This window comes from Heterodontus francisci, chromosome 15 (assembly GCF_036365525.1).
Source record: "Heterodontus francisci isolate sHetFra1 chromosome 15, sHetFra1.hap1, whole genome shotgun sequence".
NCBI lineage: Eukaryota > Metazoa > Chordata > Chondrichthyes > Heterodontiformes > Heterodontidae > Heterodontus > Heterodontus francisci.
The window spans coordinates 37812935-37838172 of NC_090385.1; positions in this window are offsets into that span (position 1 = coordinate 37812935).

Sequence of the window (25238 nt, forward strand, 5' to 3'; positions counted from 1 at the left end):
TTGCTTATTTATTCACACTGAGTTAACATTCCTAAAATGAGGAACTCTGTCTTATTGTTACGTAGAAGTCTGAAAGAAACAAAGGCATGATAAGATTTTGATATTTGGCCTTTTGTCAGAACTGAAGAGGGGAGTGGAGAACAAGTTACAGGCAAGCGTTGAATGTTTTAACTAAGAGCGGGTTAGAAATGACTGCCTCCTAACTTTGGTTTTTAGGCAGGTTGGGGAACTCTGGGGAACAATGTGGATAGAGATGAAAATGGCATTGGTGTGTCATTTGCATCAGTTGCTTCACCTATTTAATGAGGGCCCTGCCTATTTCAGGCAGGAGCTCAGGCAGGCAAAATCTCTATCCAAGAATCAGAATGGGCAGACCGTCAGTGGTAAGTTGGTGGGTCAATTTTGGCCTAACTACTGCCCCATTTTTAAGTGTAACCAGGGTGATAACGGGACAAAAATCATCCCCAATATCACTTACAGTAAAAATAGCATGCAACATTTTTCCTCCCTCTTGAAGGCATGGGCTCTTGCTGGAATATAAACCTACAGGAACTGGTTGCATCCCAGTACCTCAACAAAATGGCGATTCATGTGTGAGACTGAGCAATAAATATTGCCAGGCTATTCAATTACAAAGGCATTGCAGAGAAGCAAATCTTGTACTCATCCAATGCCTACATGCACTTGCTTCCAGCAGGTGTCATTGGACAGTGAACTGGTCACAGAGGTCAATTGCAGATCCCTCCTGCTGCCCTCAGTTGAGATCAGCTTATTAAAGATAGACTAGATATCACAGCTGGAACTGTGGGTCTGAATGGATTACTATTCCACCAGGCAGTGCTTTTATCCACTGGGTCACCATGGGAGTTATAGACTGATACATTATGAGGAAAAAGACCAGTTACAAGGTCTTTCCATAGCTGTGACCTTTTCCACTTGTGTTATAAACAGAGGATTTGTTTCTGGTCAATTTGCATTGAATTGGCATTGAAGTCCAATGGTTCTTTTACAATATCTATGAAAGTCCCATTTCCAGCTGACATTCTCCTGGGGCTATTTTAGCTGTTGCGGATATTTCAGGACCTATTAAAAGGTCACAAGCCTAGAATTTCAGTCGCTAAAATGGAAGGAGAACAAATGGAATTCATTAAAGCGAATGAGGCTGACATCGGCTTCACCACCTAAATTTCCCACCATTCTCAGGCAGGATCATTAAGGAGAATTTCCTTCCATGTGATTATAAAGTGATCTGTAAAGTACACAATTTAATGCACAGAGGAACTCTTTCCCAAGGTGAGTTCAGAATGAGTGCTGTGCTAGCAATACATTTCTGGGGTGATCATGGCTTTTTTTTTGTCTGCTGAACTGATTGCCAATAAATCTCTCTAAGAAAGTGATAGCTTTGGTGTAGATGTGGATTTATTTTCTCATCTGTCTAACAAACACACATTGCAATATCAGTACGATAAAGCAGATTATTCTGATTGCTTGCAAATAGAGTGGAACAGTTTGTTGGGCAACAGACTTGTAGGGCTGTTAAATTGAGTAGCGGCACTTAAATAAAGTTTGAAAATCCTAGAAACATTTAAACAGTGGTATTGATCACAAATGTAGACAAATGGCTTCTATAGACAAGATGTGAGAGGACAGAATAAATTACAGCTGTCTTGAGTGTCCTGAAACTTGCACTCCATATTACAGCATTGTTGCTTTGAGTGATGGATGTATATGTGAAGGAATATTGATTAGCATCACTGTCAAATGACTTTTACAGACAATGCACAAAAGAGCAGTAGGAATCGTGAAATGAAAGCTGTACACTGCTGATAGGTATTTACCCATCCCGCTGAAGATAGAGTTTCTGAAAGGAGCTTTTCAGCAGTGGAAATTTGACCGATACAAAAAAAGGGGCCAGTTAAGCAGATAATTAGCCATTAAAGTTCCCCCCCTTCTGTGCACTTAATGTCACATTGATAGTAAGTACTCCTTAAGTTTCTTGTGATATGAATTCATTCTTCCTGTTTATAAAGTGTTCTGAAAGTACTTCCATTTTTAAATATTTTTTGAGGACCCGTGTTTTAGAGTTGTGGAAATGGATTCATTAGGAAGACTGAAGTGATTCCACAGATGCTGGACTTTTTTTAAAAACAGGTCACTGGAAGGATTTGAGCTTTCTGTTTAAAAACAACCTGAAACCCCTGATGCCGCATTTCTCCTGGAAAGCCTGCCAGACTAATCCTCAACATCGCCTGAAGAGAACTGCTCCAAAAAGATCCCAGTGACAGCTGTCTATGCGTATTTGTGACGCCAGAAAAGGGACAACAGATATCCTTATCCTTTTCCTTCAAGAATTAATAAGTAGTTGGCCAAAGTATTTTTTGGTATTTTTTTTTGGAAAGAGATCTCTGCAGAGAAAATCTTTTTATTTTTTCTTTAACCTGTGATTGTTTCTGTGTGTGTTGGGCTGATTTAAAAGGGAACTTTTATATTTCAATCTGTGTGTTAATGATTTGCATCTTTACTGAATAAGCTTTGCTTTATAATAAAATAATAATTTTGTTCTTTATTAAAGAAACCTGGTTGGTGGATTTTGTTCTGAAATAAAAATAGAGTATATAATTGCCGTATCGGTAACTGGGTAAACATTTAAATATATGTTGTAACCCGTGGAAAAGTGGAACTAGAGAAAGACAGTGCATTCCTCCCGTGTCGGTCATAACAATACAAGATGACAATGCAAGTATCAAAGCTAAGTTTGGTGATCATTTACATCAATTGGAAATTGTCATGAACTTACTCACATTGAGGTGATACAATCACAAATATTTGAACGTGTAACAGCTGATACAGTTTTTCCTCAGTGGTTCATATGGCTGAAGTGACTAAAACATTGCCGTATGAATGATAATATCCTATTAGTGCAGTAGTATTTAAATTAACAGAATTTCATCCAAGCAAATGCTTTGCCAAATCTGAATTTATTGTGATTCTACCAAAGTTTAATGACCTCACATGAGTGGTCAAGGCGAGTCAATTCATCTCCAAATGTCATATCCTTACAACTGAACCACGAACCCCCTTCACTCACCTATCAATTTTCTATCAAGCACAACTCATAGCTCACATAGTTTCACCTCAATCCCACACAATTAGCACTGTTGCAGCCTCACACCCACATTGTACAGATTGCACACACTGTCAGATATTCAATCAAAACAGCCACATCACGCAAAGACACACTCACTGAGACATTTCTCTTGTTCTTCCAGGACGAGGTGGTACACACTGGAGGCAGCAGTACCTAACCAATAGAGCACAGGCACTTGCCTACAAGTTCTTTCCCCCCCAATGGAGGATTGAATGGTTTCCATAATTAAAGCAGCCGTCACTGAGGCCATGGTCAGCAAAAGGGTTGAGATCGTGGAGGGGATGGTGTTTTCCTACCGAATTCATCTTCTCACATGCCACTTTCCCCTCATCCCACAATCTCTTCTGATTTCCAAGCTGCACATGATGTAAGCATGCACCTTTTTACTTTCCCCCATTCCCTTCACCACAACTCCACCCCTGTGTCTTTCTCATTTCAGATCCCAAAAACAGCCACCTGGCCAGCTAGTGGTATGGGAGTGTGATGGCCAAGAAGAGCAGGATGCTGATGGTGAAAAAATACCATTACTCAATCTCACACTCACAGCCACCAGCTCAGATGCTGGGACTGCAATCTGTGCTCCAACAGATTACTAGGATTGCTGAGATGCTGCCACGGGGAGGTGGCAGTGGCTCCATGGAGCATGAACCTGCTGTCCTCCCGCAAGATGACAGCACTCATGCTCTAAACACTGCCACCCCACCAGTGCCACTGCTGTTGCCTGTCAACTAGCCAGCCCAGGCTGCTGTCACCCATGCCAAGGTGGTATAGTCCAAAGCTGGGTGTTTTAGGTCCAGAGCTGCTCGGGCCATCCTACAAGGCCATCTGCACTCTCCCCCACTGAAAGTCAGCAGTCTTCCATCATCCATGCTGCAGCCACTGTGTTAGTACTGTGTATGAGCACTAGGCCAGGCAAAGACCTGCATGACAAGCACTAAGGGACTGCACAGGGGCAATTAGTTGACTTTTCTATGGAATATTGGATGTTTTGTTGGATAAAGTTGATGTGGAATGTTTGTTTTGTGGTGGCTTTTATTTCTGCATTGTTGCGAAGAGGATGCTGTGATTGTCTGTAACAGAGCTATGCTAAGGTGTTGCACTGATGTAAAGTGCAGCATTGGGGGGTGTCAATGGGAACTGGAAATGAATTGAGATGATCACGATAGCCCATCAGCATCAGGTAAGTCTGCATCAGGACAGATTTGATTGGGTGTTGGGGGAGCGTTTGATCAGGGTGGTGGATAGGGACAATTGGGTGGTGGATGGGGGAATTTGAACTGGACAGAGTGTTGATAGCGGGATATCAAACAGAGTGAGCTGCTGAAACCGAAGCGGGGAGTGGGGAGGGTGAAAGGTCATGTCCTGCTGAGGGGTAAGGCCTCGTGGTAGTGGGGGATTAGAGGCCTCAGGGGGTTGGGGTGATCAGGGCCTGGTGTGGAGGGGTAGAGGGAGGTTGGAGGCCTCAGATGAAGGTCATTGGTAAGGGCCACAATCACGGAGGCTCCTCAGGCAGGCACCTGGTTCCAGTCGAGGGTAAGTGTGAAGCCACACCTCCTGCATCTAGTAAGTCCTCGCCTTTAAGAAGCTGTCAGGTTCTTCAAGAGTTGGGAAACCTAACAGCAGTTAAAGGTCAAAAGCTGCTTTAAAGTGAGTCTAGAGGCAGCTCCATGGCAGCCTAGAATCATTTTTCTGGGGTATGCTGCATCGTCAGCCACTTCCTGCATGGCCCACGTGGCACTCCGTCAGGCAAAGGGTGCCCATAGCAGTGTCCCCAGCATGCACCGGAAGGTTGTGAATCAATGCTATCATGATGTCACACCACCCAACTGACTGATGCAACGCCAGGATACAAAATTTGGGCCATGCAGGTCCAAATTCATGGACAATCAGACATCTGCTGCAAGATGGACCTTGAACCAGGGCTATTTAAAGGGCCACTCAAAAGTAGCAGGTGAGTTACTTTTGCCTTACTTTAGCTGAGATTGAGTTTGTGGAAGCATTCTGCTGGGCTTTTGGAGATCATTTTTAGCAGTTGGCAGTCAGGGAGAGCAGATGAAAACTTGACCGAGATATGGGGCCAGTTGTTGCAGTGTCTATTAGTCTGCATTGTGACCAAAACATGGAGCCAAGGATGCAGAGAGGGTAAATACTGCAAAGAGAGACGAGGAAATGGCCATTTCTGTCCCCCTCTGAACTTGAGGCACTCCGTTCTCTCAGGTCAAGCCCGACATGGTCATCAAACATGCAGATAAGGGTGGTGCTGTTGTTGTGTGGTGTACTGACCTCTACCTTGCAGAGGCTCAGCGCCAACTCTCAGACACTTCTTCCTACCTCCCTCTGGACCATGACCCCACCACCGAACATCAAGCTACTGTCCACAGGACTGTCACAGACCTCATCTCCTCTGGAGATCTTCCCTCTACAGCTTCCAACCTCATAGTCCCACAACCCCGGACAACCCGCTTCTACCTCCTTCCCAAAATCCACAAACAGGACTGCCCCGACAGACCCATTGTGTCAGCCTGCTCCTGCCCCACTGAACTTATTCCATCCTATCTTGACTCTATCTTTTCTCCGCTGGTCCAGTCTCTTCCCACCTACATCTGTGACTCTTCTGATGCCCTACGTCATTTTGACAATTTCCAGTTTCCTGGCCCCAAGCGCCTCCTCTTCACTATAGACGTCCAATCGCTCTACACCTCCATCCCCCACCAGGACGGTTTGAGGGCTCTCCGCTTCTTCCTTGAACAGATGCCCGACCAGTCCCCATCCACCACCACCCTCCTCTGCCTGGCTGAACTTGTTCTCACATTGAACAACTTCTCTTTCAACTCCACTCACTTCTTTCAAGTAAAGGGTGTTGCTATGGGTACCCGCATGGGTCCTAGTTATACCTGTCTTTTTGTGGGATATGTCGAACATTCCTTGTTCCAGTCCTGCTCAGGCCCCCTCCCCCAATTCTTTTTCCGGTACATTGATGACTGTATCAGTGCCATTTCCTGCTCCCGCCCCAAACTGGAAAACTTTATCAACTTTGCTTCTAATTTCCACCCTTCTCTCACCTTTACATGGACCATCTCTGACACTTCCCTTTCCTTCCTCAACTTCTCTGTCTCCATTTCCGGGGATAGGCTGTCTACTAATATCCATTATTAGCCCACCGACTCCCACAGCTACCTCGACTACGCTTCTTCACACCCTGCCTCCTGTAAGGACTCCATTCCATTCTTCCAGTTTCTCCGATTCCGATGCATCTGTTCTGATGATGCTACCTTCCGTGACAGTGTTTCTGCTATGTCTTCCTTTTTCCTCAACCAAGGATACCTCCTCACTGTGGTTAACAGGGCCCTCAACCGTGTCCGGCTCATTTCCTGCACCTCTACCCTCACTCCTTCCCCTCCCTCCCAGAACCGCGACAGGGTTCCCTTGGTCCTCACTTTCCACCCCATCAGCCTCCATATCCAAAGAGTCATCCTCCACCATTTTTGCCACCTCCAGCGTGATGTCACTACCAAACACATCTTCCCCTCCCTTCCCCATCATTCCCTCCATGATACCCTGGTCCACTCCTCCGTTACCCCACCACCTCGCCCCTTCCCATGGAACCTTCCCCTGCAATCGCAGGAGGTGTAATACCTGCCCATTTACTTCCTTTCTCCTCACTATCCCAGGCCCCAAACACTCCTTTCAGGTGAAGCAGCAATTTACTTATACTTCTTTCAATGTAGTATACTGTATTCACTGCTCACAGTGTGGTCTCCTCTACACTGGGGAGACCAAATGCAGACTGAGTGACCGCTTTGCGAACACCTCTGCTCAGTCTGCAAGCAGGACCCCGAGCTTCTGGTTGCTTGCCATTTCAGCACTCTCCCCTGCTCTCATGCTCACATCTCTGTCCTGGATTGCTGCTGTGTTCCAGTGAACATCAACGCAAGCTCGAGGAACAGCATCTCATTTACCGATTAGGCACACTACAACCTGCAGGACTGAACACTGAGTTCAATAATTTCAGAGCATGATGGGTCCCCATTTTACTTTTATTTTTAGTTATTTTTTTCTTTTTCCTTTTTAAAATTTTTTTTGTGTTTATTTTATTTTATTTCATCTTAGTTTGCTCAGTTTGCTTATCCACTGTTTTTTTTCCATGTTCAATTTTCAATCCATTAACACCCTATCTGTATGAATGCTTTGTCTTTCAACACACCATTAACATATTGTTTGCCTTTGCTCCATGACCTTCTGGTCAGCTATTCTGTGACCTTGTCCTATCTACACCTTCTCCTTTGTTATCTCTTGCCCCACCCCCGCTTTACTTGCTAATAACCTTTTACATTTCTAATATTTGCCAGTTCTGAAGAAGAGTCACTGACCTGAAACATTAACTCTGCTTCTCTCTCCACAGATGCAGCCAGACCTGCTGAATATTTCCAGCATTTCTTGTTTTTATTTCAGATTTCCAGCATCCGCAGTATTTTGCTTTTATATTAATGACGAAATGCAACATTGACATCAATTCCTGGGAGACCATCACCCTGGACCGAACCGGATGGAGGCGGAGTCTGTGGGAAGGGTCTCAGCATTTTGAGACCAAATGATGACAAAAGGAAGAGGAAAAGTGAAAGCGGCGAAAAGAATACGCCATGACCCGAATTAATAATACACAACCAGACATCCCCCATGACAACAAATTTCTTACGTTCCATAAAGTCTGTAGATCCAGAATTTGGCCTCATCAGCCATCTTCACAGTCATGGAAGACAATCATCCTCGTCTGGGAGGGATAGCCAATATGTGTTATTGACCTCATCAGCAATAAGTTACCAAACAATCTTGAGTTGAAAGGTAATCAAAGAGTGGGTTCTTTATTATTATTATTTATTTATTATTAAGTACACATATGACTAGATGACTAACACAACTCCAACTGAGCTATCACATATTGGTTGATGTAAATTCCTGTGATGATGTGTGAAGTATTCAGACTGTTAAAGTGGTATCACAACATTACTCTTGCCACTTCTACCAATATTTTGTCAGATTCCTCTTCCTTAGTAAACACCGCACAAAGTACTCATTAAGTATTCTCGCCTTGCCCTGTGCTTGTCAGCAGATAATACTCTCTTAGCCCCCAAAAGGCCCCACTCCACCTCTTAGTACCCGCTTACTATTTACATGTCAGTAGAAGATTTGTGGTTCCCTTTTATGTTGACTACCATTCTATTCCTATGTTCTCTGTTTGCCAGTTTTATTTTACTCTTCACCTCCCCTCTCAACTTATTGCATTTGGCCTGATTCTCACTTGAAGAATTCACCAGACAAGCATCATACTTCCTCTTTTTTTGTTTCATCATTATCTCTGTCGTCATCCAAGGGCCCTATTTTTGGTTTCCCAACTTCTGCCTTTGTTGGTATGTACCTAGCCCATACCTAAAGCATCTCTTTCTTAAAGATTTTCCATTGTTCCATTACAGTTTTCCTTGTCAGTCTTTAGTTTCATTTTATCCTGGCTTGATCCCTTCTCATCGTATTGAAATTATCCCTCTTCCAATCTAACTGTTCATATAACATCTTTTTCTAGTAACACATCCAACTGTACAAACAAAAATTAGCTATTCACCCTTGTGCAATTCCTTAGTGCCTGTCTTGCGGATGCCTTTGCCTATCCTAGTGTTCCTATGCAGTGCAACCCCAGTGGCTGCAGCATGGCTGGTGGAAGACTGCTGACTTTCAGTGGGGGAGACTGCTGATGACCTTGCAGAATGCCCTCAAACATCTCTGGGCCTTGAGAATCTGGCTTCAGACTGCACCACAGTATGGGAGGCAGCAGTCTTGGCTGGCTAGCTGAAAGACAATATCAAGGGCACTGACAGAGTGGCAGTAGTGGGAGCATGAATGCTGTCATCCTAGAGAGGATAGCAGGTTCATGCCCCTCAGTACCACTGACAGACTTGTGGGGCAGCGTATCAGCAATCTTTGTAATTTGCTGGAGCACAGATTGCTGGACGGCTATGAGAGCCTGCATACCCCTTTCAACACTGAGAACTGCAGCCAGTATGGCAGCAGTCTAAGCCTGCATGGCAGCAAGCATGGATCTCATGACTCTGAAATTCCACTGCAGCACTGAGACATTGGGTGGCTTCCTCCTGTGCTGCAGTGGAAGCTGAGACAGCAGCCACCAGATTCTGCATCACAGCTGGGCCTGCAACTGCTGTCATGGAGTTGGCCACCACTTCCATGGTGCAAAGGATGGGCTCCAAAGCTCTGCACATAGCCCTGTGCCAAGTTGGAGCTGGACTCCTCCATGCTCCTCAACAGTGATAGGAGACCATCTGACAGGCCCTCCAATGCACCAAGCATCTCCCTGTGCATGTTTATCAGTGTTGTCCTTATGCCGCCTCATCGAAGTCCACATCTGAGTCATCTGCAGCAGAACTCATCTGTGGCCTTGCCCTGTGGGAAGCTGGCACACAAGCTTCTCTGGCTAGGCTGCAGCTCACTCCTTCCCGATTACTCACCACGTGCTGATCCCAACTCTACGCTAGCTGTTAAGGTATGTGCAGTGCCTTTGTGCAGTGTATCTGATCTCTTGGCTGGGAGTGTCAGATCAAGATCCTGTGCCTCGTCATCACTGTTGTGGGTTAGTTCATCCTCTGCCTCCTTGTTGCATTCATTCTGTCCAGGCAGCAGTTCTTGGGAATCTTGAAGCACAAAAGCAGAAGGGTAGGGTTGTGGTGAGGGAGGGGTGTGGGGTGGAAAGCATGAGTTCCAAAGTCATACCAGCTACAGTTGGTGCATGTTGACCAATGACTACATCTTTATTTGTAAGTGTAAAAGAATGAATTTCTGCAATCGAGTATGCAAATAGTTTTGAGATGGATATACTGTAGCTGTGGTAAGCTACATAGTCAACTGATGGCTATATTTGAGCAAGTGCGATGCTGAGGATTTTTTCCCTCACATTTAAAAAGAGCAAAACAGTGGAGTGAAGTTTACATTCCCATTTAAACGTTAACTAGTTTTCACAGTGTATCTACATTTATCAGGAGGCCCACAAATTTAAATAGAGTAAAGCATACTTTGTACAAATATTTGAAAATACTGTTCTTCTAGCTGGACACTGCACAACATAATGAAACCATATAAACTAAGAAATCATAAGCTTGCGATAAGTATGCTTAACCCAGAAAGAGCAGCAATTACAACACTATATTTGTCTTCAGTACCTCTGCACCAATGAGCTGAAAAAAGAACCATTGTTCAAGCTTTTGATCACAATCCAGTGACCACAGCTGGTAAACACGTGCATGAGTAAACCAGAGTGTTACCAGAATTCCAAATTTCCAGTGGGAAGCTATATCTGTAGCCATGGAAGGTTGGAGAGTCAATGCTACAAATTTGGGGTACAAAGGCTAATACACTTTTAGTCACCAGGTTTCCTTGTGCTTACCATGTCCCATTTCCCAATGATGGCCCAGGATGCAGGAACTCCAACATTCAGAGTCCCAATGCCCAGAACTACACCTTTTCAACAATAGGGTGGGCAGAAGCTCCACCCTGACTAAATCATCCTGGCTTTTTCAGCACCAGGTTGACACCCAACATATCCAGGTTCTGCCCTAGTTTCAGACTGTTTCAGTATACTCTCACCAAAGCCACACCAATAGTAATAGCCAGCATAGCCATACATTTTCAGCCACTAAATATTATGCAAAACAAATCATAATTTTGAAATTGTTGTAGCTCAATATGAATATATGTTTTGACAGAAATCGAGGGACTGAGTGTACACAAAAATATGAAGCACTTAATAACTGAAAACAGAAGATGTTGCATTGAGTGGTGAGGTTTTTCTGGACCAGGCCAATGAAAACCAGGTAGGCTGGGTAATAAACGTTTAGGCAAAATCTGTGAACAGCTCTCCACCACCCTGCTAGTTTTGACTCTGTAGAAAAATTAAAATATAATTCCGTGCCCAATCAATGGGGTCCAGGCCATGAAAGGGACTGGTGCAGGGGTCAAGGACTCTTGAATGAGGGAGCTCCTGCATTCTGGGCCTTCTTTGGGAACTGGTGTATGGTTGGTACAGGTACACTTGGTGAGATCAGATGTACTAGCTGATTAAGGGGTTGACATGCAGAGATTTGGACGGGGTTCACAGCCTGGACACCAACAATTCTCACTTCTTATTTCTATCCATGTTCCTTGCAGTACATGCACCATGCAATGCCCCCTATCGTCCAGTAGACTGCCAACACACATTGTCTAGTTTTTTCTACTTATAGGTGAATATTTCTTATGATGCCCAGGTTGGTAAGAACACTGCCTACCTAATGTGTACCCTAAGATTTGCTCCTGCTGAGCTACCTGCTTGTGGCTGGGATGGTGTTAGAGGAGCATCAATTGTTCTCAGTACCTCTGAACTGGGGGAAGGAGAAGGTAAAATTTCATCTCGCATTCTTGCTCATTATCGCTATCCAACAATTCCTTTGGGATAAATGCTACAAAGTCATCCCTGGTTGTCACTCACAAGAACCTCACCCCTTCCAGCTCTCCCCGCTTAAAAAATTGCTAATGCTTACTGCCTACGCTCACATAGAAAGAATGGTACTTGGGCAAGGTGTTGTATGATCGCTTTGAGAGTGATGTCCCTTTAAGATCTCAGTATGCTATTGAGCTAAGTACCTGGACGTAGTCATGTAACTACAAGCCAGAGTCACCCTACAACTGTAACACCTAGAGGAAGGTTCTGTAAATAGTTTGCTCTGTATTTTACATACTAGTTTAGCTGTTAATAAATCTGTAAGAGATCGTCAACAAACTGGACTCCATGCATTTAATTTATGTTGCACAAGACAACATAACGAACTCATTACATGATGGCAGCTGTGGTGAAAAGATTAAGTCTAAGCTTGAAGACCACGGGTAAAATAGCAGTGAAAACAAGAGAGCAAGTTCAAAAGAAATACTGGCCCAAACAGTTGAAAGAAAAAAGAACTTACCTCAAGCTATAGAAGACAGATCACAGAACAACAGGCTGCAAGTAAATTCCTGCGATCAGGTGAGTCATTGTGACAGTGGAGGGATACATCACAACAAGCCAAAATGGACAGCTACTGCCACGAGGCCGAGCACTCCTCTCCCAACAAGTCTCCAACCTTGAGCCCAGGCCTTCAGATGCAGCAGATGAGGAGAGGTGAAGGACACAAAATGTCTTGAAGAGGCAGAAGAGGAATGAGTTGAAGCATTGTCTGTTGGCTCTTCGAGATAAGGTGCCGGAACTTTCTAAGAACGACAAGGCCTCAAAAGTGGTCATCCTAAAGAAAGCAACAGAGTATCTTAGCAGGCTGAAGGAAGAGCAACAGAAATTGAATGCAGAGAGGGAGAAACTTCAGAAAAAAACAGCAACAGCTGAGATGAAAATTCTCCAAGCAAGAGTTGTCAGACCACCGAAATGATATAAGGACTCTTAAGCTTCTGCATGTGTAAATTTCATAATCTCGATATGCTGTATAACTAATTTTGATGTTGCCTAATTTAATGTATTTTTATTTGCAGCATACGGGACTTATCTTTGGAAAGATAGGGGATGTTGCATGATTGCTTTGAGAGTGATGTCCCTTTAAGATCTCAATATGCTAATGAGCTAAGTACAAGGATGTAGTCATGTGACCACAAGCCAGAGTCACTCTGTAACTGTAACACCTAGAGGAAGGTTCTACATAGGAACATAGGAAGATAGGAACAGACTAGGCCATTCAGCCCCTCGAGCCTGTCCCGCCATTCAATGAGATCATGGCTGATCCACGGCCTAAGTCCATATACCTGCATTTGGCCCATATCCCTTAATATCTTTGCTTAACAAAAATCTATCTATCTCAGATTTAAAATTAACAACTGTTCTAGCTTCAACTGCTGTTTGTGGGAGAGAGTTCCAAACCTCTACCACCCTTTGCATGAAGACGTGCTTCCTAACACCTCTCCTGAACGGTCTGGTCCTAATTTTTAGACTATGCCCCCTAGTTTTAGAATCTCCAACCAGTGGAGATAGGTTATCTTTATCTAGCCTGTCTTTTCCTGTTAATATCATGAAGACTTCGATCAGATCACCCCTTAACCTTCTAAATTCTAGTGAAAACAGGCCTAATTTGTGTAATCTCTCCTCGTAACTTAACCCCTGTAGTTCTGGTATCATTCTTGTAAACCTACGTTGCACTCACTCCAAGGCCAATATATCCTTCCTAAGGTGTGGTGCCCAGAACTGCTCACAGTACTCCAAGTGGGATCTAACCAGGGTTTTGTAGAGCTGCAGCTTAACCTCTGTGTCTTTATACTCCAATCCTCTAGATATAAAGGCGAGCATTCCATTAGCCTTTTTGATTATTTTCTGCACTTGCTTGTGGCATTTTAAAGATCTATGCACCTGAACCCACAAGTCTCTTTGGACATCTACTGTACTTAACCTCTTCCCATTTAGAAAGTACCCTGCTTTATCCTTTTTTGATCCAAAATGGATAATCTCACACTTGCCCGCATTGAAATCCATCTGCCACTGTTTTGCCCACTCACCTAGTCTGTCAATATCTCTTTGCAATTTTATGCTATCATCTAGCCTGTCTACAATGCTGCCTAACTTTGTATCGTCAGCAAATTTGGATCTATGACTTACTATGCCATCATCCAAGTCGTTAATGAATAATTGAGGCCTCAACACAGATCCCTGCAGGACACCACTCGTCACATCCTGCCAATCAGAGTACTTACCCATTATCCCCACTCTCTGTCACCTACCACTCAACCAACTTCTTAACCATGTCAATAATTTCCCCTCAACTCCATGGGCTTCTACCTTAGTTAACAGTCTCTTATGTGGGACTTTATCAAATGCCTTCTGGAAGTCCATATAAATAACATCCATAGACATTCCCCTGTCCACTACCTTAGTCACCTCTTCAAAAAATTCAATGAGATTTGTCAGGCATGACCTTCCCGTCATGAATCCATGCTGGCTGTCCCTGATTAACTGAAATGTTTCTAGGTGTTCTGTCACCCTATCCTTGATTATAGACTCCAGCAACTTGCCCACCACAGATGTCAGGATAACTGGTCTGTAATTTCCTTGGTTCCCCCTTTCACCCTTCTTAAAAAGTGGAGTGACATGTGCAACTTTCCAATCCAGAGGGACCACTCCTGAACCTAGGGAACTCTGACAGACAATAGTTAGGGCATCTACAATGTGCTCCCCTACTTCCTTTAACACCCTCGGATGGAAACTGTCAGGTCCTGGGGATTTCTCACTCATCAGTCCATTAATTTCCTTGTTAATGATGTTTTACTCACATTAATTGTATTAAGGCCCTGTCCCCTATCGGCTATTAACATTTTTGGGTCCTCTGTCAAGTTATCCTCCTTTTCAACTGTAAATACTGAGGCAAAGTAATTGTTCAACATGTCTGCCATTTCCCCATTATCAATGACAATATCTCCATTTTCAGTTTTTAGTGGGCCTACTTGCTCTTGACCACCCGCTTTCCCTTTATTTTATTTATTTAGAGATACAGCACTGAAACAGGCCCTTTGGCCCACCGAGTCTGTGCTGACCAACAATGACCCATTTATACTAATCCTACATTAACCCCATATTCTTTACCACATCCCCACCATGCTCCTACCATCTACCTACACTAGGGGCAATTTACAATGGCCAATTTACCTATCAACCTGAAAGTCTTTGGCTGTGGGAGGAAACCGGAGCACCCGGCAGAACCCCACACAGATACAGGGAGAACTTGCAAATTCTGCACAGGCAGTACCCAGAACGGAACCAGGGTCGCTGGAGCTGTGAGGCTGCGGTGCTAACTACTGCACCACTGTGCCCGCCGATTATAGCTACAAAATTTCTTCTTATTTATTTTGATGTCCCTTGCAAGTTTCCTTTCGTAATCTCTTTTAGTAGCTGTTATAAGCGGCTTTGTGACCCTTTGCTGGTCTTTGTATCGATCCCATTCGGCCGTATCTGCGCTGCGTTTTGCATTTTTGTAAGCCCTTTCTTTTTGTTTTATGCTATCCCTAATCTCTTTGGTTGTCTATGGCTGTTTTTTCTGTGAAGTGGAGCTTTTTCCTCTCTGTATTTCGTTAAATGTTTCTTTAAATATTCTCCATTGTTCTTCAGTCATTTGACCCATTAACAGATCTATCCAGTTTACCGTGGACAGTCTCTGTCTCATCCCAGTAAAGTCAGCCTTACCCAAGCCTAAAATTCTAGTAGCTGATTTGTGCTTTTCACTTTCAAATGCTACCTTGAATTCGATCATGTTGTGATCATTATTTGATAAATGTTCATGCACAGTTAGGCTACTAATTAAATTTGGCTCATTACTCATAGCTAAATCTAATATTGCCTGTCCCCTTGTTACATCGAGGACATATTGATGTAGGAAACTATCCCGGACACATTCCAGAAATTCACTACCTTTCTGACAGGTGCTAGTCTGCCTCTCCCAATCTATGTGCAAGTTAAAATCCCCCATTAATATTACTCTGCCTTTGTTACACACTTGCCTAATTTGTGCATTTATACAATCTAACACCTCAGAACTACTACCAAGGGGTCTATACACAACACCTATTACAGTTTTAGATCCTTTTCTGTTCCTCAATTCCACCCATAAGGTCTCCACCGGATGCTTTCCCCTCATTATATCCTCCCTCACCAATGAGGTGATACTATTTCTAATCAGTAAGGCTACTCCACCCCCTCTGCCATTTTCCCTGTCCCTCCTGTAAACTTTATAACCAGGTACATTTAGTTCCCAGTCCCGACCATCCTGCAGCCACATCTCCGCTTTGGCCACCACATCATAATCTTCCATTTGAATTTGCGCCTGCGGCTCATCTAGTTTATTCATTACACTCCGTGCATTTGTATATAGAACTCTTATTTGGGTTATACCACCTAATCTGTCCCTCAGCACTGATGCTTTATTCGCCTGTTTATTATTTCTCTCTTCTGGTTTAACCAGTATACTTCTTGCAGTTTGTAAACAATCAACATCACCACTAACCTACACTCCTACCTTCTCCTTTAACTTCCTGTTTTTCCATGCAACTGAACCCTCCCCCCCACTATTTAGTTTAAAGCCCTATCTACAGCCCTATGCATTTTGCCAGGACTCTGGTCCCAGCATGATTCAGGTGGAGCCCGTCCCACCGGAACAGCTCCCTCCTTCCCCAGTACTGGTGCCAATGCCCCATGTGTTCGAACCCATTTCTCCCACACCAATCTTTGCGCCACGCATTTACCTCTTTAATCTTGGTGACCCTTTGCCAATTTGCTCGCGGCTCAGGTAGCAATCTAGAGATTAATACCTTTTTGGTTCTGCTTTTTAATTTAGCCCCTAGCTGCTCATATTCTCTCAGCAGAACCTCTAACCTCATTCTACCTACATCATTGGTACCTATGTGGACCATGACAACTGGATCTTTCCCCTCCCACTCCAAGTTCCTCTGCAGCCCAGATGAGATATCCTGAACCCTGGCACTAGGTAGGCAACAGAGCCTTCGGGACTCTCGATCCTGGCCACAGAGAACAGTGTCTATGCCCCTAACTATACTATCCCCGATTGCGACTACATTTCTCTTTTCTCCCCCCACTTGAATGTCTCCCTGTACCACGGTGCTATGGTCAGTTTGTTCATCCTCCCTGCAGTCCCTGCTCTCGTCCACACAGGGAGCAAGAATCTCGAACCTGTTGGACAAGGACAATGGCTGAGGCTTCTGCAGCACGACCTCCTGGATCCCTCTACCTGCCTCATTTATAGTCACACCCTCCTGTCCCTGACCACTGGCTGAATTCACGGTAGTTAATCTAAGGGGTGTGACTGCCTCCTGAAACATAGCGTCCAGGTAACTCTCCCCCTCCTTGATGTGTCGCAGTGTCTGAAGCTCAGACTCCAGCTCTCGAGCAGCCAACACTTGCTATAGATGTGGTCACTAGGAACCACATGGTGTCCACTAGCTCACACATCATGCAGGTACAACACATCACCTGGCCCTGCATCTCTATTTTATATAATTAGATTTTAATTTGTTCTTTAAATTTCCTACTGGTCTTTAGTTTTTAATCTGTAAAATCTTTCTCCTATTCATCTTTAATCTGAAATCAACTTTGAATAGGTAATTCAAATTAGCAGTTGCTTACCAAACAATGAACTTACGGTTTTCCTGTGATGTCAGTCTTTGTTTTTTTTCACTTTGTTTTTACTCCCTTAAATTACCCAAAAATTAGTTTATTTACACTAGGAACCTTGATTCCCCCCCCAAAAAACACTACCTACTATATTAAAAAAGAACTGTAGACCTTTCTCTTTACTTTAGTTATGAACCCAGCTATTTCGAGTTATTCCCTAACAGCAGTTACTCATCAACCAATCACCTTGCAGCTTTCCTGTGATGTCACTGTTGACTATTTTTCAAACCTCCGGCGCTGTCTGAGTGAAGTCTCTCTCTCTCTCCCGGTCTCTTTATACTCCAGCTCTGCTCTCGCTGTTCTGTAAATAGTTTGCTCTGTACTGTACATACTACAGCTAGTTTAGCTGTTCATAAACCTGTTATAGATCTTCAATGAACTGGACTCCACGCATCTCATTTATGTTGCACAAAACAACCTAAAGAACTCATTACACAAGGGAGTGGGGTTTCCAGCAGCCCTGGAACCTCACTGCAGAAAGAGTCAGAAACTTAAGATGGGAAGAAAACAAGAGAGAGGGAAAAGAAATCAACAATCTACAAATGGACCACTTCCATTCAGCCCAAAATGCAACTCCAGCTCTCTAAATACAATGATAATTTTTAAGTTATGGATACAAGAAAAGCTACTGGACAGAAATCACATCCTTTCCCTGCATAGTCCAACAGTTCTGGCTTTACGACAAAAAAAGTAAGCAAATACTGAAATCAATTAAAAACAAAATCAAAAAATACTGTGAATACACAGCAACTCCATCGGTGTGTGAAAGGAAAAAAAGATGTTTTATTGGTGATGATGTACTGTCGAAAGGTCATCACTGAAATTGTTCAGCTGTCTTCTTTTTCAGATGTTGACGATGACTTTGTATTTTTGGAAATGTATTCTGGGGCGATTGAAGAGAATGAAACCATTCTGAAGGAAGATGTCATCCATACAATGTTATCCCAGTCACTAAACTTACACAAAGACAAATGATAACTCCAAAATATAATGACATTGTCATGAAAGAAAGTGTATATCTAACCCTTTGTAATTAATGCATTTCTAAAGGGCTGTCTGTGTAATTTACATGGACATTAATTTGTCAGTTTCTGGTCTATTTTCTGTCATGGTTAATAGTGCCCCAGGGTTTTCATCTAACCAATGTAATGAACTGAACCAATACATGGTTGGAATCCTGATCATGTAACTTAAAAAAAATGTAAAACCAATACTTTGCCAAATAACATTTGCTAGCAAAGTCTATTTGTTTTACTGACTTTGAATAGCAAAACTATGAAAGTCACTTATCAGCAACTTGTATTTCCTGCCTTTTCGGCCCTTTTTAAGGATAGTTCCTTTAAAATGGCAATAGTTGTAAAGGGCAGGAGAATTTCAAATGACCTGACTTGAGGCTGGCAAAACCACTTCTTTTAAAACAAAAATTATATTAAAATAAAGTGTGCAGGGTGCCAACAAGTTTGAAAAGAGCCAGAGAAATACAAGTTTAGTTCACAAATTATTAGATGACACCAAGATTTGATTTTAAGAAGTCGGGGGTAGGAAGGATTAACCAAGGGGAGGTGAGCAACTCCACACTTTTAAGATTTTGGGAAAGAGGAATGAGTCAGAGTAGAAGACTTTCAGTAATCATTGTCTCAACACAATGAGGTTGCAGGGAGGAGGATAGAGCATCGAAAGATTCAAAGAAACAAGGAAGAAAAGCTTTAAGGGAAAGAATGCAATTTTCAAATTCTTTTTAAAATTTAAACATGACATCACCATGTTATCCAAAGTGAAGTTGGGCATTTTTTAAATTCTTGGGATGTGGGCATCACGAGCAGGGCTAACGTATATTGCCCTGAGAAAGTGGTGATCAGCCGCCTTCTTATCCAGTAGCAGTTTGATACAACTGAGCGACTTGCTGGGCTACGTCCAAGAACAGTTTAGAGTTGTTGTGGGATTCAAGTCCCATGAAGGCCAGGTAGGCATATTTTCCATCCCTAAAGAACTTTCGTGGACCTGTTGGGTTTTTACTGATGCCAGTTTTTTTTTGAATTTCCAGATTTTTAAACTGAATTTAAATTGTCAAACTGGAATGGTGGAAATTTGAACTCACACTCTCTCTATTATTAGTCCAGGCTTCTAGATTATTAGTCCAGTAACATAACTGCTGTGCCAGCATACCCTGTAGTATCATGAATGTATGAAGTAACTCAATCTTTTATGCATCCTTCGCACTTTCAATGTATACATAAGTTCTCCTTGACTCTTCTTCATAGCTCCATTCAGTTTCATTCTGCACATCAACTCACCCACCCACAACTACAGCTGCCTCCCAACATCCTCATTACATATGACCTCACTACTGCTCCACCTCCATCTTCCTTTCCTCTCAAATTCTTGACAATAGCATTGTCACCCAACTCTGACCATCTCTCACATGACTCATGCCCTGTTGGATCACTTCATTCTGGTCTCATCCACCCACAGCACTGTGACTATTCTGGCCAAAGTCACCAATCCCATGTGCCTGTAATTATAGCACATTATCTCATCTAACTCACTTTGCTGCCGAAAACTGGCCTGCAGTTAAAATTGGAACTTAAGGGTTAGTGTTTTGCATCAGTTTGACCACTTAATTCAAACACAATCCATTAATCAAATCTGACAATTAGGGAATCAGATTGATTTAGACTCTCCCAGACAGGACTTTGAAATATGGACTTTGTAAGCTGTAGTTAAGCAATTACAAGTGAAGTTGTTTTAAACTTTAATAAAGCTTTGGTTTCTTTTACAACAACAACAACTTACATTTATATCGTGCCTTTCACGTAATAAAACATCCCAAGGCACTTTACAGGAGCATTATAAAATAAAGTATGGCACCAAGCTACAAAGGAGATATTAGGCCAGATGACCAAAAGCTTGGTCAAAGACATATGTTTTAAGGAGTGTCTTAAAGGAGGAAAGTGAGGTGGAGAGTTGTAGGGCTGGCATTCCAGAGCTTGGGGCCCAGGCAACTGAAGGCCCGGCCACCAATGGTGGAGTGAGAAAAATCAGGGATGCACAAGAGGCCAGAATTAGAAGAGCGTAGATATCTTGGAGGGTTGTGGGACTGGAGGAGAATACAGAGATAGGGAATGGCAAGACCATGGAGGGATTTGAAAACATGGATGAGAATTTTAAAATCAAGATGTTGCTTAACCGGGAGCCAAATTAGGTCAGCAAGCACAGGTGTGATAGGGAAATGGGACTTGGTGCGGGATAAGACATGGGCAGCAGAGCTTTGGATGACCTCAAGTTTACAGAGGGTAGAATGTTGGAAACCAGCTAGGACTGCATTGCAATAGTCAAGTCTAGAGATAATGAAGGCATGAATGAGTGTTTTAGCAGCAGATGAGCTGAGACAGAGGCAAAGTCAGGCGATGTTACGGAGGTGGAAATAGGCGGTCTTAGTAATAACTCAAATATGAGGTCAGAAGCTCATCTCAGGGTCAAATGTGACACCAAAGTTACGACCAGACTGGCTTAATCTCAGATTGTATGTGAGAGAGGAATGGACTCGGTAGCTAGGGAATGGAGTTTGGAGTGGGGACTGAAAACAATGGCTTCCGTCTTCTCAATATTTAATTCATGGAAATTTCTGCCCATCCAGTACTGGTTATTGGATAAGCAGCAACACTGGAGGGGTTGAGAGAAGTGGTGGTAAGTTCGAGCTGAGTGGCGTCAGCATAATGATGTGATTTCTCATGATGTCGCCGATCGGCAACATGTAATAGAAGAGGGGCCAAGGATAGATCCTTGGGAGACACCAGAGGTAATGGTGTGGGAGCAGGAAGAGAAGCCATTGCACATGATTCTCTGGCTCCAATTAGATAGCTAAGAATGGAACCAGGTGAGAGCAGTCCCACCCAGCTGGACGACAGTGGAGAGGCATTGGAGGAGGAGGATGTAGTCAACCATGACAAAGGCTGCAGAGAGGTCGAGAAGGATGAGGAGTGAAAGTTTACCTTTGTTATGGTCATATAGTGTATTATTTATGACTTTGATAAGAGTTGTTTCAGTACTGTGGCAGGGGCAGAATCCTGTTTGGAGGTATTCAAACATCGAGTTCCAGGAAAGATGAGAATGGATTTGGAAGGCAACACCACGTTCAAGGACTTTGGAGAGGAAAAGGAGGTCGGAGATGGGTGCAAGGGTGGTGGGGTCAAGAGTTGGTTTTTACACTCAATCTTGAATTTTAAAGAACCCCAAAATAGCTTCAAAAGTAAGTTCCCAAGTTAGGTTTTAAAGGCCTGAAGATTGTTGGAAGTAGGGAAGTTTGCAGGAGGTTCTGGGAAGGAATCACTTAGAGTAGAAGATTGAGGAGGCTCCACTTCAACACAAAGAGATGTAGGAAAGAGGAAAAGAAAGCAGGAAATTTATTTGGAACTTAGGAGAAACATGAGAGGAAGGTTTGTAGAAAGAGAGAAAGAGGATGAAAGCAGTTTGGTTAGTGGAGAAGTTGTGTTTAAACCAGTTCATCTGCTGTGGCTGGAGCAGCATTCACTTGTCTAATGAAATTGCTAATGCAATTCTTCCAGAACATTGGAACTGGGATAAATGTGCATCTCTAAATCTGGCATTCCCCACTCACCCTCACTGTCAATCCATCCACCCCTCCCTCCACCCCGCCTCACCCTTTCCTTCTGTTGCAGAAGTTGTTAGGATGCAATTAGTTACTCCTAAAAAGTGAAACTCAAGAAGCTGGTTATAACATGTTTACAAAATAGCATTACATTCAAAGCAATACACATCCCTTGTGAACATCCTGTAGCTGACATTCTGTCATGTTTCCACTGGAAGTGTTGCTGTCAGCTCGCACCAGATGCCAATCTACCAATCCTTATATCACTCCTTATGTTAACATCATGGCTTTTTGAATCCTAGTATTAGGGTTCAGAACCATAGAAGTTTATTTGGCCTATCATGTCTGTGCCATCCTTAGCACACTGATACCTGCTAATCCTAAAGAGCAGCATCGTCACCCAAATGCTTTTAAATAGCAGTGGAATTATCCGAGGGGTAGTCCTGTACCACCAGCTCATGTGTCAACTTGTCCTGTGGCATTTTGCCTTTGGATGATAGGGTTGTGGGATCAAACTATACAACAGTTGAACATAATCTAGAAATAAAAACAGCAAGTGCTGGAAATACTCAGCAGGTCAGGCAGCATCTGTGGAGAGAGAGGCAGAGTTAACATTTCAGGTCTGTGACCTTTCATCAGAACGTAATCTAGACTCTTGAGCAATAGTGAGAAGTGCTGCATTATTAGTGAAGCTGTCCTGAGAATGCACCATTCCACCTTTCTGTTCAGACTGACAATGAACAGCCTATGGAACTACTTGAAGACTGGAAATTTCTTTCAATAAAACAACTATGAACTGGTTCATTCATTTCATTGCTCTTTATTGGACATCATTAGTGGCATTGCTTATACCATAATCACTGCAGTCCAATGGCAATTCACTGAGTGAAGGGTTTGACATGCTCTGCCAACTATACAACAGTTGAACATAATCTAGAAATAAAAACAAAAAGTACTGGAAATACTCAGCGGGTCAGGCAGCATCTGTGGAGAGAGAGGCAGAGTTAATGTTTCAGGTCTGTAACTTGTTATATAAAGGCAAGCATTCTTAATTTTTTTCCTTCTTCATGAGAAGCATGTACAACCAACAGCAGCTAGCTACTCAAACTGCTTGCCATATGCACATTAAATTGCATTCAAGACGCAATGCTGAAGGTGCTAAAAGAAAACTCTGCAGTGAGATCCCGAGCACTACCATGGAGCTTATTGGATACATCCCAAGCTTAGAGAACAATATTTTTCATTCTATTTGTTGAGCAGATGCAATTTGACAGCACCTCCCAAAACTCATGATCTCTACCATCTAGAAGGACAAGGGCAGAAGACACACAGGAACACCACCATCTCCAAGTCACATGCCATCCTGACTTGGAAATGTATCACTGTTCCTTCATCGTCACTGGGTCAAAATCCTGGAACTGCCTTTCTAATAGCAGTGCAGGAGTACCTACACACACTGCAGCAGTTCATGAAGGCAGCTCACCACCACTTTCTTATCTCAATTAGGGGTGGACAATAAATGCAAGCTTTGCCAACAACACATTATGAATGAATAAAAAATATAGATACAGCAGAAACTCACTCACGTGCAGTACCATTATCTCTCAAATAGATAATCTAAAATAAGGAAAACTGACCTTGTTGATTTCCGAGACATTTTCGAAGTACAAAGTCTCTTGTCTGAATCCGTTATCATATGGGGCAAGCTACTTCCTGACCTATACAATGCAAAGTGGCTTTGCTGGTGTATGTTGTGCCTCCAGCTGCTTCCTGCTTGGCCCATTGAGCATTCCATCGGAAAAGGGAGGCATGGAGGCATCACTGTATGGCAGTAGGTTGTAAATCAATGCTTTCCTGCCATCACACAGTCCAACTGGCTGATGTGATGCCTGGATACCAAATTTGGACCACCTAGGTCCAGGCAATGTCTTCATACATTATTCTGCAAACAACAGGTGCAGAGATGCAGGTTGAGTCCTGCACTAGCATCTCTAAAAGGGCCAGGCACCCAAATTGCAGGTGAGGAAATTTTTAAGAACTTCTAACATTGCAATCCCGATGAGGTGGGCCTGCTGTGTGTTTGACGTCAGCAATGTCACAGAGTCACTTACTTGAACTTCCACACTGCTGCATGGATCACAAATGAACCTGGTGAGCTTGTAAATCTTCACTATGGAGCTTCTGTAAGCGGATGGGTTGAGCTTTCCAGGCTTTGTAAAAACTTAAAGTATTTTCAACATTTCACTGTTGCCACCATGTTACATGACTCACACGGACACAGTCAGTGAATCTATAAGTAGATTCATTTATTGAAGATACAAACATCCACAGCAATACTGGGGAGGTCCTGTACTTGGCTGTTACATTGCTAGCTGCTTGCAGTGAATGACATGGATCTGCATATCATATCCTGTCTGGTTGTGGACAACCGTTTAGGATACACCCCTTAAAAAAACACTGCAGCATTTAAAGCACTAACACAACACTGGATGGCATGACCTCTGTTGCTGCTGTCCCCATGATGCTGAGAGCCATCTCCTCTATTGGACTCAGGAGATGCAGGTGTCCTTGTCCCCCACCAGTTTTGCTCTGCCCCCTTCTATTGTGTGCCACCTAGTCCTGCAAGATAGAGGGAAGAATGTTAGTGATTATGTTGCACTGTGTTTGGGTGATGTTCCTACCACAGCGGCACAATGGCGCAGTGGTTAGCACTGCAGCCTCACAGCTCCAGGGACCCGGGTTCGATTCTGGGTACTGCCTGTGTGGAGTTTGCAAGTTCTCCCTGTGTCTGCGTGGGTTTTCTCCGGGTGCTCCGGTTTCCTCCCACAAGCCAAAAGACTTGCAGGTTGGTAGGTAAATTGGCCGTTATAAAATGTCACTAGTATAGGTAGGTGGTAGGGAAATATAGGGACAGATGGGGATGTTTGGTAGGAATATGGGATTAGTGTAGGATTAGTATAAATGGGTGGTTGATGGTCAGCACAGACTCGGTGGGCCGAAGGGCCTGTTTCAGTGCTGTATCTCTAATCTAATCTAAAAATCTAATCACAGCTGAATAGTGAAGGATATGTGGTGGCAGTGAGAGGTGGGTGTGAAGCTGGCAGCATTGGTAGGTGTATGAAGATTAGGTGGAGTACCTGGATGTTAGGCCTGAGTCCTGAATGCCAGGATGATTGAGTAACCTGGATGTGGATGCATTGAGCAGTGTGAGAGGTTGGTGTTATGGTGGGTAGGAG